Source organism: Schistocerca americana, chromosome 8, assembly GCF_021461395.2.
Source record: "Schistocerca americana isolate TAMUIC-IGC-003095 chromosome 8, iqSchAmer2.1, whole genome shotgun sequence".
Classification (NCBI taxonomy): Eukaryota; Metazoa; Arthropoda; class Insecta; order Orthoptera; family Acrididae; genus Schistocerca; species Schistocerca americana.
Genome location: NC_060126.1, coordinates 231374283 through 231390433, shown reverse-complemented (window position 1 = coordinate 231390433; position 16151 = coordinate 231374283). Strand labels below are relative to the sequence as shown.

General features: G+C 40.1%; 1 pseudogene; it reads right to left on the bottom strand.

The window, feature by feature from the left end:
- LOC124545706 overlaps nucleotides 1-16151 on the bottom strand; it is a 53120-nt pseudogene that overhangs the window by 25110 nt on the left and 11859 nt on the right.

Here is a 16151-nt window from a genome sequence, read left to right as displayed (position 1 = left end):
AGAGAGGCAATTGTCACAGCATGCACATCTGCACTCATAACAGTGACAGTAGTAGAAGACAGAGGAACACCACAAACACTACGTGAAATCGAAGTTTGTCTACCTAAATAATGCATAAATACTATAGTAGCTTTTTCAACAGTAACAAATAATGAATCATTACAAATTGGCAGATTTCTCACATGTATCACAAGCTAAAGTAATAACTTCAGTATACAAAGAAAAGTGTTGCAGAGAATGTAGAGAACTATAGAGCAATTTTGCTCTTGTCTTCCATTTATCACCAAAACAAACTAACGTTGTTTGCAAAAAAAAGTGGAGTCTGCTATAGCACAGTTTGTGGAAGTTTTTCTCAAAATAATAAAGGAAGGTGATCAAAATGGCATTGTCTTGTCTTTGTCAAAGGCATGTGCCATGTTGGGCCACATAACTTTATTACACAAATTAGAAATACTATGAATAAGGCGTGCAGCAAAGAAGTGGTTTAAGTCATACTCGGAAAAAAAGTGAATTGATTTTTAGGTTTCACATACTATAAAAAGATTACTACTGGTCCTCTCTGCCTGCCACACCCCCTCCCCTCCCTCCTGTATGTATCATTCACCACCCAACTTCAACTGAGGAAGAATTAGTGTAAGATTCTTTATATTAAAGATTAATTTCTTTGATAAAAATTTCAAGTTAGGCTATTAGTGTTGATAGCTGTTAGCAGCTGTATATTAAAATATTTATATAAACTCTCAGCCATAAGTTGCAATTTGGTAAGTTTGACTAGTTTCAGATTAACCTAATTAGTTCAGCTTAAGAGGTATTTGTTGATGTGGCAATATTACTGATGACAGGTTTTGTATTAATGATTTAAAAAGAATCTAAGATAAAGATTTCAAAATTATGTTGTAAGAGTTTGCAGTTTTCGCTGAGTGTTTTTGGAAAAAATTTTTCCATTAACCTTTTTACAGTAGTTGCTTAAAAATATATTGACAGCAACCCAAACAACACTTTTCATTATTGCCTGGGATGAATGTCCATTGCAATATACCCCATCAAACAATAGAAAGTCATTTTCGTGAAGAGTAACAAGTGCTACTGCACAGGCAATAGCACGTTGATTCGTACAGGCAGGAAAATCTCTTTCATGTTCTTTGAGAAGTTTGCTGATGACAATATAAGCATAGACAACCATATTTAAAATAGTGTCTGATGGGTATTTTAGTCCTCCATGATCAAGTCTCTGTGTCAAACTAAAATGTTCATTTATTGGCAACTCCTTTTCAATCACAATTTCATTAAGGCAACTCTCACATTTCAGCTTCTTAATCACTGCATGAGCACAGTAGCCTGCAATGAAAGTTAAAGACATTGCAATATCTTTCACTGAAAGAACATCGTCTACAGTTACACTGACTTCTATGTCTAACGTGTCTGTTTCTTCAACTTCAGAAAACATAAAATTTTTTATGGCCCCTACTGTGATATTGCCATAGGAAGGAGAACATAAAACTAAAGGCATTACACTCTGAATTCGAAGCTTCTTTTCAGCTTCATAGACTTGTGTCACTGAAACATTGTATTGGGAACCTGCAAGCTGTCTATACTTTCCAAAACGCCGCTCAAGCACATCTGTTTGTAGCTTGGCTGTCAGTAAATAGCTCATACCTAGCTCTTCAGTACAGTATCGAGCAATCTCTACAGCGGCATATGTTGTATGCTGAATAGAAAAAAATGTTTCTTTTGTGAGAAACCCATTTGACAAACTCTTTGCTTTCCACACATCAAGCCAGTCTAGAAATTCTAGCAAAAATTGCATAGAAACACTATCAGTTGTCAACAGATCGATATAAGGATTCTGTTTGTGTTTCCCTTCAAACACTGATTTCACATTCATGACATCAAACCATTTTGTTATTATTCAAATGTATTCCACTGTTGATGGTGCATTTCTCAAATCAAATTTATCACTAGCTACCTCAAGGCCCTCTGACACATGTCGATTGAATATCTGCAGCACTAGTTTCATGCTCTGTTTTTCTAATGATGTAGGACAAAGTGATTTGAGAGACAATGTGTGACAATATTTTACTAAAGAACTGGAAATGTCATAAATCTGTTTCAGTGTTTTAAAAGAAGCTACAGAAAACTTATTTTCTTCCACTTCTTTTCTAACTGGAAACTGTGGATAAAAGATATCTTTACCATCAGTTTTTTGGTTCAGCCACACATTTCTTATGCATTTAACAATGTGTATGGCATCAATTAAAAAGAAAAGTGGGCGATTAGGATCAGATGGATGTTTAAAAACTATATTAACAGCTCTATCCAGAGAAAACATGGACATGGTTTTGCAATTGATTTTGTTGTTGTCAGTTACCACACAAAAAACCCTATAGCCTATTAGTTCAAGGCCATTTATTATGGCCAGTAGCACATTGTATAATGCATTAGATGAAATGGCTTTCACCGGTAAAATGTGAACAACATCCCTGTACAAAGACTTCACACTCTGCAACATAAATACAAACGCTGAATTTGCAGCACATTCCGAGTTATATGACATGCCCAAAACACTACCCCCTTTATATTCCAAATAAGAATTTAGATGAATTTCATCTACACTCAAAACAACATTGACATCATTGCTGTTCAAGTATTGAAATTTCTGTCTTGCATAGGACAGGAAATTACTTCCCCCAAGCCTTTCGTGAGATGGATTCACATTAAATTTGCTGCAGATCCTACGCAAAGTGCTTGGATGTGGCATTTTCATTAATGAGCTGCTACGTAAAAAAATTGTAAGCATGAGATGAAATTGAAAATAGCAAACAACACAGTATCATAAATGTAGAACTAAACCTATGATTAAATTTCTTGACATTTATGAGACTAACTTGTTCATATATAAAGTCTACCATCTCCTTTCCACTCTCCTGTAAATTGTCTTTCAGCACTCCTAGACTGTCTTTCACTATCTCTACAATACTATCTATAGAAGTTTCTGAGTGCCCACAATCTGTGTCTGAAAACTCCTGCCGTACACTGACAATTTCATGGATATTGGTTACAATTACAGGAAAAGATCTTTTTCCTAATGTCTTAATTTGTACATCTTTCTTAAACAATGAAACATTTAAATTACTATCTATAATGACAGAATGTGTGATTAATGGTGCTGGATTTCCTATTATCTTTAAAAAACAAACAAAATCACTGTGTTTTTCAATCACACTCCACTTGTTGGGCAAATCCACTTCCTTCGTATGCAACATCAACTCTTCTAAAGAACTGAAGCTGAAAGTGTTTTCATAGTCCTTCTGTGATGCTAAACTATATTGTAAAGCTGCAGCTAACTGCTCATTTTCAAGCCTTTGCTTTTTCTCCTCTGGCCCTTCACATCTACTTTCTTCCTTTGAAAGGTAGGAAGGACAGTTTGGGAGTAGTGATGGAACTGCATCTGGTCTCAAACGTGGTTTGAGAAGGGGGGCTCTTAATAACTGACCAGTCCTTTCATCCACAATTTGTGTTTCCCAAATAACATCATCCTTGTGGAAGTGAACATGACATACCTGTAATTAAAAATGAATAAAAAATGAAAAAGGTGCTTACAACTGAATGTGATGACAATATCAATAGTGTGAAAACAATTTATGAATATAAAGTTAGTTTCTAGTCCTAAAATACAAATAGACTCCCAACTAAAATGCAGAAGAATACTCAAGTGATAAATGTGGCCATGGCACAGTAACTCTATACAACAGTAACACTACAATATCAAAACACATGCAGTTACATGTCATGGCAACAAGCTCTTAAAGAGATGGTGAAATGAAGAAAGTACTTGCCCCATCAATAATTACAAACATTGACTAATGTTTGTAGCATAATTCAATAACAGTGATAATTTTTTTTTTATAATTTAGCCTTGAAGCTCGTATGTACACTATAGGGGTGGGATTTTTGCTTAATGTCTTGCTCTATTGCCCCCCCCCCCCACACACACGCACACCTCGGACACAAGAAAGCGTGATGACACCAAACTCACACAGGTGTAATCCATAGAAGCAACTGTGAAACAGTAACAGAATAATACAAAGTAATTGTCACACTGTGTAACCTTTAGAACTATGAAATACTTAAGGGTAGTGCTTTTTATCAGATAGACACTGTTTTGCTTTTGTATTTCAGCTACTATTTCCTAATCAATATATCAGTTCATAACTTACATAAAAACTGACAATATGATGAACTAATACATTGCCACTTATGTGCTACCTATTAGGCTAAACATGAGCACACAATTGCTTTGAAGTACTTTAGCTGTGTATCTATAAGACAGCTGTGTAGGCCACTGGCATGTATCTGAAATTCCAGACCCAGAAAGTAAGAATTTGTAAAATCCACAAGTATTTTTTATTTTTTACATGTTTTCACAGTTTCTCCCTTTGCATTTTGTGATGGCCTGTTAATCCATTCATGTACTCATTCATTTTTCCTGTCTATGGTTCACTGTAAAGTCTAAAGCCTACTATATTCCCTAATAGTAACATTCCTTGCATTGACTTCAAATTCCCACCAATAATTTATTAAAAACAAGCGACTGAGACACTGTTTTTACTTCATATTCAATTTCCAGGTTCACCACATTACTTGTTTTTGAACAGGCAACTTCCTAAAGACTTTTACAGTGAAAAGAAACACTAAATACAGAAGCAGAATACATCAAAAGTAGTCTGTATCTTAAGTGCATGTACTTAATTATAAACTGGCTTTTATTCCTAACAGCAGGCAGCATAAACAGTAAGTATGAAAATATACTGAGATATTTAACTACGTAAGTATGACTGTGCTTAGGCTATACTGGTTGAACTTGCAGAATACAGAATTCATATAACCTATACCAGCTAAACTGTAGAATTGCCAGGGCAAGAAAATGAAACATTATTTTCTTCAGCACTTATGCAGTTTAGATCTGATATATTAGTCAAAATGTCGCTGACCTTCCTTACTGCATAAGTCCCTATTCTTTGTTAGCACACTTAACCTCTTTTAAGAAATAAATACTGACTCTTGAACTTGAAGAAGGAGTGAAGTTATCTCTGCGAATACTTGACAACCATTTCTTCCTCGTTGCTGCATCCTCTGGAAATTTAAACATGGTTACTTTTGGTCCACCGTTGTAATTTCCTCTACAATTCGACACACAACAATAATACGGCATTTTGCAGGCAACGAAATTTTCACAGGCAAGAAAAACAGATCACCAGTTTAGTGCACAGAAACTAAACAACCAAATCACATATACTAATGCAGAAACGCCATTCACTATAATAGTAAACTGACGCAAAACTCGCCAAACGACTATTCACAAGCACTGTTCCGTGAAACTGTTGAAGAAGGGACTATGTGTGTAGCCATCTTGTGACGTCACGCACTACGTAGACAGGCTTTCTTTTACAGAGGTGCTGGCTCAACTGGTTGCTGTACTCCCTGTACACTGTCAACACACTATGGGTGGTGCATGTTGAGTTGATTGGCTCTTTCCACTGATGACACAGCACTCTTCATCTGCAGCATGAGTGTCCAGTCAACAACATGCCACCTCCAACTCAAGTGTAACTTCCTGGGCTGTGGTCGATGAAGTGGCACCTCAGGTTCAATGCAACTAATAGCCAGGCAGTAGTCTCCACCTACTGGATGCTGTCACCAGATCTGACCTATGTCAATATCCTGGGAGGCCCCATCCCATGTACAAAGACTGTAAAATACTTCAGAATGACCCTCGATCAGCAGCTAACGTGGGCACCACATAAACGTGATGTCAGAAGCACAGCAGTGGGATGCCTCCAAGCCTGGTATCCATTGCTTAATCCTCAGGCATTGCTGCCTCTGCACCACAGCACAGGGTGTATCAAAAAGAATGATCTGAATTGGCATGCCTATATTTATGAAACTAATAAATATATACAATGAATTTTGTTTTTTGATGAATGGGAAACTCAGAATTTTTTTTCGTAACTTTTCACAGGTGTTCAATATGCCACCCTTCAGATACACAGTATATGTCAATGCGGTATTCAAATTGTTCTCACACTGCAGTCAGCATGTCTTGAGTCACAGCTTCCACAGCTGCTGTTATGTGATGTCTCAGTTCATTCATTGTTGTTGGTAATGGAAGTACATAAACAGAGTCTTTTATAAATCCCCACAAGAAATAATCATGTACAGTCAGGTCCTGTGACCTTGGAGGCCAGTAATGTAAGGCTGAATCATTAATCCTTTGATTTAAAAATTCCCACACTTCCAGATGCCAGTGCCCCATCCCATTGATAAATGAAGTTGTTTGAATCAGTCTCCAACTGTGTGAAAAGAAAGTTCTCAAGCATATGGAGATATCTGCTTCCTTTAACAGTGTCCTTGGTAAATAAAAATGGACCATACACCTATACACCTTTTTCCATGAAACTGAACAAAGCACATTAAATTTTGCAGAGTCTCTCTCTTGTTGTACAACTTCAAAAATGGTTCAAATGGCTCTGAGCACTATGCGACTTAACTGCTGTGGTCAGCAGTCGCCTAGAACTTAGAACTAAGTAAACCTAACTAACCTAAGGACATCACACACATCCATGCCCAAGGCAGGATTCGAACCTGCAACCGTAGCAGTCGCTCAGCTCCAGACTGTAGCGCCTAGAACCGCACGGCCACTCCGGCCGGCTGTTGTACAACTTCATGTGGTTGTTCTGTACCTCATATTCTCACATTATGACAATTCATCTTTCCAATTAATGGAATGTTGCCTTGTCACTAAACACTAAGTGTGAAAGAAAACTGTCATCCTCCATCTTGCCAAGAAGGAAATTACAGAACTCCACACATTGTTGTTTGTCACCTTGCAGTAGCTAAATTTTGTATCGTTCCATGTGTAAATGTCAATGTAACACATGCCAGATAAACATCGGGGCATTTTGAGCTGTCGAGTTGCATGGTGAATAGATTTCTGCAGACTCCTTGTGAAACTATAGTGGATGCATTTGATGTCTGTGTCAGACACTCAGGGGTGGGCCCTGTGATTTGCGTCCAAACAAACAACCTTATCTCAGAATTGTTCATGCCATCATCTAATGCTCTGTGCTGTAGGGGGATCCATACAACACCTAGTGTGAAAGTCAGTTGTTACTGACCCACACTGAGCAAAACATAGAACACAAAGCTCTTTCTGTTGTCCCAACACCATTTTCACTAGAACTGAAGTGGATAACCATGTAAAACTCGAGAGTTTGCTTTTTCCAATAGTGTGTTGTTCATGCACATATCTCAAATAACATAATAGTTATGATTTTTTAAAACTGGATGATTCTTTTTGATACACCATCTATTAGACTGTACTTAACCCTGGACAGACCCGTGTTGAAGTACACCACCATGGTGTGGGGAAAAACTGCCAACACATGCATCATAGCACTGCAAAGGCTGCAGAATCAGGCTCTAATGCTCACTCTATGCCTCCCAAGGCTGTATTCAACAGGTTTTCTGCACAAAGATACAGGATCCTGTTGTCATGAAACAGATTCCAGCAGAAACTACTCATGTTTTGTATGACAAGGTGGATCATTCCCACAACTGGCTCACCTTGGAGTGGGGCCACCAACAACGCAGCAGGCTAACAACACGTTGGCAGGACCTGCTGCTCCACAGCAGCATGAGCCTGAGGAGAACTCATCTTCACATCACCTGAGGCCAAAGCAAGTCAGGTATCATATTCCACACCAAGAGGAGCAGTAGGAATAACATACCCACGTTTAACCCACACACATGCTGAGGAAGGACACACAAGAAATGCTGCACAAATTAGCATCAATGAGGACGGAGTTTTCTCTGCAGGCCGTCCTGATTTATTTTTTCCATGGTTTTCTTAAATCAGTTCAGGCAAATGCCAGTATAGTTCCTTCAATAAAATCACAGATGATTATTGCCCCATCCTCATACAAGCATACTTATTTATTCTATGCATTTTTACATTTTGAGCGATGTCTTTCCACCAAACCATAATGACAATTCCTGTATCATAGTGAGATGATCCTTGGATGAATCAATAACTAGTATCGAGTCCATCAAACTCCCAGATTCAATGGCAAACATCTGCTACCATCATTTCACATATTATCATCCATTTTAACATGTACATCATATATGAATGGATACAAAAGTTCAGTAAACTGACAATCCTGTCATTTGACAGGGCACAGTTTCTCCCACTTTTAAAGTCAAAATCACATACATTAACATGCTTGAAGGTCTTTATTGTGTAGTGAAGGGCATGTAGTTTCCAAAATAACTGTGGCATCTCTGGCATTAAGTGCCATATCTTTGGACTCGATCATTTTTTATTTATCTACCTGTACATTATAAAGCTAGGCAACTTAATGCTTCCAAACCATTCAGGATTTATTGGCTTCCGGTGTGCTCCGACCATCAGACAGCAACTGGTCTTCACATATCCAAATTGTTACTAAGAAGGATGGCTCCTTAAGCATGTGTGGGGACTCCAGGTTGCTTAATTCTCTGATAATTATTGATAACTATCCAATTCCTCATATCCAGGATTTCATGCAACTACTGCATCGCTCAAAGTTATTCTCAGTCTTAGATTGTTCAAAGGCATATCACCAAATTCCTATGCATCCACTGGATATTCCAAAGATGACCATCATCACACCCTTCGAACTATTTGAATACTGTTACACGCTTATGGCTTGAAAAATTCTGCACATACGTGGCAAAGGTTCATTGATTCCATTTTGCTACCTCTGCCTTTCACTTTTGCTTATTTGGATGACATTCTGACTTTTTTCCTCCTCTGCCAAGGAACGCCCGTTTCACCTTGATGCAGTTCATTCGGCTCTTGTGGCCAATGGTGTGGAGATCAACCGTGATAAATCTCAACTCTGCTCTACATCAGTTACATTCGTAGGCCATACTGTCTCAGCCAGCGGTCTTCAACCAATGGATTCTCGTTTCAAAACCATTCTCGCACTGCCTCTTCCTGAAGATTATGCTCAACTCCATCATTTTCTGGGTATGGTAAACTTTTTTTGATGCCCCATCCCTTGAGCTGCCTCCATCCAATTGGCTCTTACCAATGCCCTCTCCAGTAAAAATACCACAGGGAAACAAAAGTTGGACTGGACCAAACCCATGCTCGACACATTTGATAATCTCAAAACTGCAATCGCGAAAGCTGTCACTCTTGCCCACCTTGATCCAGAGGCCCATGGTTCTATTACAACTGATGCAAGTGAGTCAGCTGTGGGCGGTGCTTTACAATAGCCCAGCGCTGACTCCACTCAGCTGCTCTGCTTCTTTTCAAAAAAACTAACCAGGAGTCAGTGTAAGTGGTCAGCTTTTGACCGCAAGCTTCTCGCAGTTTATGAGGCAATCAAACTCTTCGTAAGCAACCTCGAGTGTGCCCTTTCACTATCTACTTGGACCACAGGCCTCTCATGGAAGCAACACGCAACCCGACGAAGGATCTTCTGTCATGATGTTTCTGGCATATGGACTATATATGCCAACATTCCTCAGATGCTTGCTACATCCACGGTGCAGAAAATGTTATAGCTGACTATCTATCTTGTACCTCGGTGCTGACCTCACCTGACTCCAGATGAAAGACATCGATCCACAGCGATTAGTTTCAGACGGCAAGTTATCACTCGCTATCCAACCTCTTGTCCTGCATGGGTTGACGACCTCGGTCCTTTGGACATTTCTACAGGCTCCCCACACCTCTTGGTACCATCTGCTCTTCAGTGTGGGATCTTTGATGCTTTACATAACTTGACCCACTGCGGAACATGGGCAATGACTAATCACGGAACGCTTTGTCTGGCCTGGCGTGCAGCGTGATTGCTGCACTTGGACCCACGCGTGTGTCCCATGCCAATGTAGTAAAGTCAGCAGACACACGCAGCCTCCATAGGCAAGTTTGACATCCCACGCGGTCGCCTTCAGCATGTCAACATTGACGTAGTCAGTCCGCTCCCCCTTCTGAGGGGTACAAATACACTGACCATGTAACCCACTGGGTCGAGGCAGTCTCTCTCATCAACATAACAGCAGAGTCCATAGCCTGCGCTTTCTTATCTGCGTGGGTTGCAAGGTTTGCCTGTGTGGCAACATGGGCAACAACTAGTCAGTGAACGCTTTGTCTGGCCTGGTGTGTGACGTGATTGCCGTACTTGGACCCACGCATGTGCCCCATGCCAACATAGTGAAGTTGGCAGACATGCGCAGCTTCCTTAGGCAAGTTCGACATCCCAAGAGGTCACCTTCGGCATGTCCATATTGGCATGGTCAGACTGCTCCCCCCTTTCCAAGGGGTACAAATACATTGACCACGTAACTCGTTGGGTTGAGGCAGTGTCTCTTGTCAACATAACAGCAGAGTCCTTAGCTTGCACTTTCTTATCCGTGTGGGTTGCAAGGTTTGTCTGCCCTCTTTCACTCATTACTGATCAGGGATGACAATTCGAGTCCATGCTTTTTGCTTGACTGTACGAGCTGTGTGATGTTGCAAAATTCCACACTATGGCCTATCACCCACCTGGTTGAACAATGGCATCGAATTCCAAGAGCTGTGCTCATGTGCCACGGCGGGTTGTGGTCGGAGGCCCTCCCTTGGGTCTTACTTGGTATTTGTTCTGCACATAAGGAGAACCTGAATGCATCACTGGCAGAGATCCTATATGGAGAACCCCTCCTTGTGTCTGCAGAATTTGTGGAGGGTGCACCGCCAACTGATGCCATCGACCTCGCGGCCCTTGTGGAACAGGTGTGTGCTCATGTTGCTCACCTACGCCCCACCCCGCTTCGCCCTCACACCACGCTGCCGGTGTTTGTCCACAAGGACATGGAATTGTGTGAATTCATGATGCTGTGTGACAACTCCATGCGTGTGGCATTGAAATGGCATTATTTGGGCCCGCACCGATTCTTATATCGTGACATGAATACTTTCCTAATACATCTCAAGGGATGACCACAAACAGTTTCCGTTAACCACTTAAAACCAGTGTGGTCCCTCTCTGAACTGCATTCTGACACTTCTGATCTGCCTGCCTTCACACCACTCCTGCTGATGCTAGTGATGTGACCTCGAGTGATGTTCCGCCACCTATGCACAGTCCAACGCATGTGACTCTGTCGCTGCGGTTTCCGACGCGCCCACTTCTCGCGGTGGATGCCATCTTCAACTGCCATGCTGGCACGAAAATTTTGTGTTCAAGTGAGAAATCTTCCCTCCGCACTGGTGGGGGGCGGGGGAGGGGGGGGGGCCTCTTTTGTGCCTCTAGCATAAAGTGCCATGTCTTTGGACTCAATCATCTTTGATTTATCTATGTCTATGTTCTCTCAGCGCACTATGTTTTTACTGCCATGTTGTATTTGCTTACTTCTGTGCTAAATAAATGTATATTCGATGTCTAAAGTGTGTTATTACTACCCTACAACATTTAACAGCCACACAGCCATTTGTTGTATGAATTCAAGCTGCTGGACGGTGGCAACTGTTGATTTAGTATGCAAATAAATGAAAGCATGGCTTTTTATTACAAATGATGGAATTTTTCATGAATTGGAGGAAGATTTTGTTAATAGTGACAGTGAGGATGATATCAATGATTCAGGAGGCAAGAAGAATTGCTTCAAATTTCAAGTAAGTATTTCTCATTTTGATTTTGTGAAATGTTTGTTGTGTTGTTGCATTATTTTCTGAGGTTTGTTTGTTTTCTGAACCATGAAACATTTTTTTCTTTGTTATAGCCAAAGAAGAAAGGCTGTGAGAAAAGATGCTACATACCAATGCAGAGGGTGCAAAATAACTCAATGCCAAGAGCCTTATTTCAAAGTGTATACTGAAAAAAATGTGTAACAATTTATAATTATGGTTTCAACTTGTAAGATTTCAACTACTGAAAGTAGAATAGTGGACTAGAATGGTAAACAAAAACTATTTTGGGTTTGGTAAACTTTTATATTGTTTGCAAAACCTAACACACTTTGAAAATACAAGGAAAAAATCTAAACATTCAAAGAAGCTGGAAATATGTAACCCAGAAAAAGTAAATAACATTTTGTATTTGTGGGGATTCACGGCCTCCAGATGTTTAATAAATGTAAACATGGTCTGTAGTAGGCTGTAATGTGATTTTTATTTAATTGTGTGATTACCTAATCGCATAATTAAATAAAAAGTGCACCTCTGTCCACATTAAACCCACCAACCACCAACAGTACCTGTATTTTGACAGCTGTCATCCCTTATACACTAAAATTCCCTCCCATATAGCCTGGCTACCTGAGGACAGTGTATCTGCAGTGACAAAAAGTCCTTTGCTCAGCACGCTGAGCGTCTCACCAAGGTCTTCACAGACGGGCACTATCCCGCAGATCTAGTCCACAAACAGATCTCCATTGCCTTTTCCCTTCACACTTCCAATCCTCTCACCACTACCAAGAACCAGCCACAAAGGAGTGTCCCCTTCATCACACAGTACTACCCCAGACTAGAACAACTGAACCATGTCCTTCACCAGGGGTTTGATTACCCATCACTGTGCCCTGAAATGAGGGACATCCTACTCAAGATACTTCCCACCCATCCTAAAGTGGTGTTCCACTGCCCACCCAACCTCCACAACACCCTAGTCCATTTCTACACCACTCCCAATCCCAACTCCTTGCCACAAGGATCATATCCCTGCGGAAGACTCAGGTGCTAAATCTGCCAATAAGCACCCAGCACCTCCTATTCCAGCCCTGTAACAGGTTTATCCTATCCCATCATGGGCCAGGCCACCTGTGAAAGCAGCTATGTCATTTATCATCCCCTGCTGCAATCATTTCACTGCTTTTTATACTGATATGACTACCAACCGGCTGTTCACCAGGATGAACGGCCACCACCAAACAGTGGCCAGGAGCAAAGTGGACCACACAGTGGCACAGTATGCAGCTGAACACAACACACTTGATTTTAATGGCTGCTTTACTATCCAAACCATCTGGATCATTCTCTCCACTACCAGCTTTTCTGAACTGTGCAGATGGGAGTTATCCTTACAACACATTTTCGGAATCCGTAATTATCCCGGCCTCAACCCACAGTGATATACTGTCCCTACACCTTACACCCAACAGTTTCCACCCCCTCTGCCCTATCATCTATCATCTCCTCCCAATTCTACCTCTCACCCTGCACCCTATTTATTTGTTGCCCTCTGCAGAGAGAGAGAGTGCCTGTCTGCAACTTGATGTGCCTTATTTAGAAAGTAGCTATGTCTTTTCCTACATTGTTGATACTCCTACGTGGGGTTTCCATTATTTGATATTAACAAGAAGAAGTAGTTTCAGGTTTTGATACAAGATTAGTATCCCTGTTATGTATTTGTTAGTTTCATATCATAATTGAGTTTTAAGATTAAATTATTTCATTCTTACATCTACACTGGTAAATCTACACTGGAATACTTTCCAGAAGGAATAAGTGAAGCCATAATACCAATACAAATTATTTATAAAAAGAAAAATTGAAATTAACTTGAAATTTTTGAAGAACTGAACAAAACTGGAAGAGACTGAAGGAATTAAAAACTACTCTCAGTATAATGTAAACAAGACTATTTGGATAAAAATTCCTGTAATTAAGAAAGAGGCTAGTATAAGTAGATATGTCTAATGAGGATGTCACCTCTCCCCTTATTTATTTAATTTGTCTGTTACAAAAGTCAGAAGCAACAAAAAGAATCACAACATTTGGCTAAAACATGTGGTAAACAGATATACTGCATTAGATCTTCAGATGAGTTTGCAATAGGACTTACATAAGCCTACATACTGATAATTTTAACTGGCACCATGGACAACTATAAACTAAAGATAAACACAAATAATGTCAGAGTAATTCTTGCCATCATACTGTAATGTCCCAAACAGAAGAACTACAAATGCACTAAAATGTAACATGTTCTTGAACTTGATTTTTATAAGGAACCAAATTGAAAGGAACAACTGCAAATGTTGGAGCTGCATAAAACTCATTAAGTTACAGCATTTTTTCTATTTATGGTGTCAATAAGAGGGAATGTGTCTTACCTTTGATCCTAGCACTGAAATTGTAGATGTATTTGGAAAAACAAGAGTTTATGCTCCCCAAAGGATGCAACTTAAAAAAATGAAAAAAGATGAAACATAAACAGGAGGAACAAAGATCTTCTTCTTCTTCATTCCCCTCTATCCAACATCTGGTCTAGAGGTATCAATAGTACGCCACTTTACTCAGTCTTTCCACCATTCTTCTTCCACAATTTGGTTCCATAGCAGGTTTCTGCTCCTTAAACTCATCTTTATGGTATCAATCCATCTTGTTCTCAGCCTTCCTCTTGGCCTCTTGCCCTCAATCTTGAACTCCATGATTATTCATGGTATTCTTCCCTCTCCCACCCTCTTCACATGCCCAAACCATTTTTATCCACTCTTTTCAATTTTCTCAGTCAACTTCTCCACTCCAGTTTCCCTTCTAACATCATTTTTCACTCTGTCTCTCCTCGTCTTCCCTAGCACACTTCTCAGAAACTTCATTTCTCTGGATTATATCCTACTCTCCTCTCTTCCACTCATACTCCAAGTCTCTGAGCCGTAAATTAGTATGGGTGTGAAGTAAGTCTTGCATAGCACCAGCCTGCACCTCATTGACACTTTCCTTCCCCACACCAAGCCCCTCACACACTGGTAAAATGCTCTACTCTCTTGTATTCTTCTGCTAATTTCTGTCTCCAAACAAGCATTCCCCATTAATACACTTCCCAAAAATTTAAAGTTGTCCACTATTTCAATACCCCATCCCTTTATATGAATTTGTCCCTTGCTCTCTCTATCCCTTCTGGTTACCAACATGGACTTGCTTTTCTCCACAGTAAATTTCATCCCATATTTCTCGAACTTATCATTTAGGATGTCTATTTGTTTTTGTACTTCGTTACTGCTTGTTCCCTACACCACAATATCATCAGCAAATAGTAACAGCTTCATCTCCCTTCCTCTACGGGCTTCTTTTGTCTGACTATTTCATCCATCACCATTATAAATAGTAGTGGTGATATCACACTTCCTTGTCTTAGTCCCATAACATTCTTAAACCATTCAGTTCTTGCAACTGGTGTCTGCACACAACTAGACCTTTTTTTCATACATTGCCTGGATGACTTCAAGTGTTTGCTTCTCAACTCCCTTTCTCTTCAAGGTTTCCCATACCTTTTCCCTGGGAACACTGTCATATGCTTTCACTAGGTCAAGAAATGTCATCACCAGATCTTTCCCACACTCCCAATGTCTTTCCATCAACTGTCTCATACTAAAGATTGGGTCCATTATCAATCTATCATGACGAAAGCTATACTGCTCCTCTTCTAACTGCCCTTCCACTTTTTCTCTCACTCTTGTTTCCAGTATCCTCTCCATTATTATATAGCCACTGCAGTCCAACTGGTCCAGCTGCCTTTGTCATTTCGACAGTAATTTCATCTATCCCAGGTGCCTTCCCTGTTATAATTTTTCTCAGAGCTAGTTCCACTTGTAACATCGTTATATCCTCCTCTTCTTCCAGACCCCTGCCCCCCCCCCCCCCCTCCCCCATACATCTATTCCTTTCCATTGCTGTTCTTCATATTTAGTAATTTATCAAAGTACTCTTTCCATCTTTTCCTTATCTCTTCTGGTTGCATTAATAGCTCTCCACTTTCCCCTTTTACTAGCTTTATGTATGTTTTTTCCTTCCTCACACTCTCTGGAATTCCATATATCATCCTCTTACCACTAGTAACATCTTTTTCCAACTCTCAGGTGAAGTTCTCCCAGCTTTACTCTTTTCTTCTGCTAGCATTTTCTTACACTTATTTTTACTATCCTGGTATTTCCTTTAACTTTCAGCTGTTCAGTCTCTGTTCCATTCATGTCAGGCTTTCTTCTTTTATTTTACTGCCTCCTTCACCCTCTCATTCCACCATGGTGTCTCCTTTTCCTTTACCCTTTCAGACACTCTGCTGAAGGCTTTTCAGCAGAACTTACAAATGCTCCTTTGAACTTACCCCATTCACCTTCCA